Consider the following 3,676-nt stretch of genomic DNA (forward strand, 5'->3'; position numbering starts at 1 on the left):
TATCGTATCACCGATCTCACTCTGAACTGGTTCGCGCACCGGGAGTTGTATGTTACAAGCTGACTTTGGGGACTGAGCAATTATCGAGTCAAGTCTCTTTGCAGGTGAGAATTTCTCAGACTGAGCATCACAGAGTTCCAGTTGTTTAGCTCTGATTTGTGATCGGATCTTTAGATCTCGCCTTATTTTGGGTTTTCTGAGACAGCTCCGAGTGCAAGCAATGTAAAAGTTTTCCAGTAAAGCAATTCACTAACAGTATAATGAAATGATGCATTTTATATAAATTAGTTCATAAATTAGGGGAAAAAAGTCCATCGTTAGACTTGGTATTCCAAGATTTGGGTCAGAAATGGTCACAATAATTCTATGGTAAGTTGACAAACTGTATCATCCCCAGCAGGGAAGTTGTCCAGATTCCCTTTATGTCAATGGTTGGGTCTTCCAAGGAGATCGAGGGGGTTCTCATTTGCATCCATTTCAGGAAGCACTGAGCAGATACTGAATGTCTACCTGGCATAGGCACAGTCCATCCAGGTCTGGGTTTGCGTAGGGGGAGAAGCCCCCTGATACAAGCTGAGACAGGTACATGCCAGTTAAACCGAGGCGTCTGCGCTTCCGTGTGTTACAGCTGCTGGGCGGTGTGATGTGGCCGGAGCTGCCCCAGTCAGACAAACTCCTGGAGGGCCTTCTTCCCCGGTCTGCAGGCATCTCATCTAGAGTATCAGAGAGTGGGACTGATCATCCTTAGATCTCTGACCACACTGTCATTCAGCTCCGTCCGCATGCCTCGTCCTGCCCTACATTAAAAGACCACGGGACGACTTTGTAATGAGTGAGTGACCGAAGGGTGTTTTTCCCTGTGGATGAGGCACACAGTCAGGGGTCTGAACATTCCCATGGGTAGTGGGTGTGGGCATGGTCACGTGGCTCACAGAATAGTAATCTATCTGCGTTTGGGCTGAAAGTGGACTTTTTTTTTTTCATTTCTAGGACAAGCCACTTAATCACATTTGGGTTAAAAAGCAGTGACCAGTGAGGAGAGGACAGGCTTGGTGACAGTGGGCGCAGGCAGGCTGCCGCCCTGACAGCCTTGCCTGTTCAGACGGATCCTTGATGCAGAGGCTTGGAGGAGAAACCCCACGACGGGGGAGAATGGGTCTGTCACATCCATTTTTCTTCTCTTTCTGGAGGGTGAATTTATTTTTCATGTTTTGAAAGGAGTGTGTGACCATGTTACAACAGAGTCCTTTTTCCCCTGGAATCATATTTCCATTTTCATTTCTAACAAAGCACATATTCAGGTCTCGGAATCTCATTGGTTCATCTCTCTCTGTCCTAACCATCCTTCGCATCCCAGACTGGATGCCAAAGAAAGAAATGCTGTGAATGCAGCTCGTAATGATGATGGATTGCAGCGTGAGGCATCGTGGCCGGCGAGTTGGCCAAATTACCCGGGCCTGCCATCCTGCTGACGTGGGTCTGAATTATGGAGAAGATGAATTTGGGAACCTTTTCTGCGGCTAGGACAATGAATCAGCTTTGTTAGTAGACTAGAGAAACATTGTGGGAAGCAATGATTGTGTAACCTCAGAAATACAGCAAAAGGGGGTCTGGCTAGACTTTGGGCGACATCCAAGGGCCCAGACGTAGGTACAAACACAGAAGAGAAGGGGAGGGAGGCTGACCCACTGCAGACCGAGGTCCTTTGCTGCTTCTCCCTCCGGTGCCTGGACCGCGGACCTCTGTCGGAGGGGAAGGCGTGGCCCAGTGACTCCTGGCAAACTTTTCTTCCCCCCTAGTTACCTTATTCACCTTGCAGCTTTGAAACCTTGTCAGTCTATTGAAGATTGCACCTTCCCTGGGGCAGCTCAGAAATGAGCAAAGGCAACGGAGTCATGGTGTGGAAGGTGGGTCAGAAGCCAGATGCAAGAACAGGAACCAAGAGACAAAGAAGAGGAAGTTAGGTGAACCCCAGTGTTCTGCTGAGGGATGCTCAGCGCTGAAAAAATAGCAGATAGTGGGAAGTCAGAGATAAAACAGTCAAGCCAGTGCCGGGCATGTTACATTTAAGGATCTTTAGCACCTAGTTTTGAATTTCTTGGAGTTAACAATTCTAAGTTGCTATCTCAGGTTTGGGTGGACAAAGGCTGTGTTAGTGTAAACACAGCACTGGGGAGGGGGAATGGGGACTCAGGTTTGTGAATTCTGAGCCACTCATGTTGTGGGTAGAACAAAGCAGAAGAGACACATGACTTTACAATGGCATAAGATCATCAGTAACAAATATGTGGGATTCATTGTGTTTGACTTACTAAGTTAGGGGTGCGGATAATACTGGAAGTAGGAAAATTTAAGACATGTAGGTTTTAAAGATTCAGGTTATTCAAGATGACATGTAATGGTGTACTTTATGTAAAATATTCAGATATGGTCACAATTATATGCACTTTGGGGTAATTAAATATATGGTAGATTATTTTTAACAATGCCGGGGTTCTGTATTGTCTTTTGTATAAGCTTTATTATAATCACCCCACATTACACCATGAACATGGAAAACATGAAGCTATTCAAATCTCTGTCAGGTTTGACTTCCTTGGACTGAGCTTATGGCCAGTCCTTCCTAGAGCATAGTTCATTTTAGTGAATCCTGTTTTGACATTGAGACCAATCGTAACATTGGGAATCACAACATTACTTCTCCTGGAAATTCCTTTGAATTAAATTAAGTCACATACCATTTCAATATTAAAAAGACCAATCACTTTCTTTAAAAAAAAACATAAATATTGCCACTAAATCTAGTGACCTAAGGCCTCAAAGGTAAAAACACTGTTGGTAAAGACAGAGGTGAAATGCAAGAGAAAGACCGCAGATAAGTTTATGGAGAGAAGTGTACCGAGAGAAAGTAGCCCTAAACATCCTGTACACTTTGTTCCTGTAATAATGCTTCCAAGAGCCTACTCTAAGGCACGGTTTAGAGATCATCTTAGAAAAAAGTGACTGGCAACTATGTGATAAATTGGAAACTCTGTAGTTTTCTTGAATTCAGAAGATGCTCTGCTCCTTACGTGTGTGAGTCTCTCTTGTGATCTGATGGGACACGAGGACCAGCGAGCACGTCCCCGGGCACGTGGTGGGAGGAGAGAGGGCTTGATGTGGGGTGGGGGTGGGGAGCTGCGTCGGGAGCTCTCCATCCGCACTGCGGGGGTCACCCTGTCCCTCCTCCTTCCTCTTTCTCTGCCTCTCGTCCTCCCTTTCTTTCCCCTTCTCATTCCTTCTTTCTAAATGGTCTCAACGCCTGGGCAGAATAAACATTTAATAATACTTCTTGATCTTGAGGAGGCAGATGTGAACGAGTGGCCATAAATTAATTGGGCCGTGTTTTAAGAGCTCCACGTACAATACTGTGCATGTTTCTACACTTCTGGGGATTTGAATCAGGGAGCGTTTAATTCTGGTTAAGCCACTGCCTTAACCCCACGAAAAGTCACTGAAACTCCCTCGGCTGAATCCTTCAGGGGGTCAGGATGTGCTGGGTCCGGTGAAGTCACACACCGAGGAAGTGTGCTCGCCCCCGTCGTTTTCCCTGGATGAGAAGGGCCCCACAGGCTGGCTGAGCTCTCCGCTCTCAGACACAGGGCCGTCTGGAAGGCTGAGACCTGCGGAGGGCACT

The 3,676-nt window shown here is 46.5% G+C and overlaps 1 long non-coding RNA gene across 1 annotated transcript; it reads left to right on the forward strand.

The window, feature by feature from the left end:
• Window positions 1–565: 565 nt before the first annotated feature.
• LOC140690484 (uncharacterized) lies at window positions 566–2,486 on the forward strand. The gene is made up of 2 exons (XR_012065784.1): window positions 566–832; window positions 991–2,486. It is a non-coding gene; the product is annotated as an uncharacterized lncRNA (long non-coding RNA).
• Window positions 2,487–3,676: the final 1,190 nt, after the last annotated feature.

The sequence above is a fragment of the Vicugna pacos genome, chromosome 30 (assembly GCF_048564905.1).
Source record: "Vicugna pacos chromosome 30, VicPac4, whole genome shotgun sequence".
NCBI classification, from domain to species: domain Eukaryota; kingdom Metazoa; phylum Chordata; class Mammalia; order Artiodactyla; family Camelidae; genus Vicugna; species Vicugna pacos.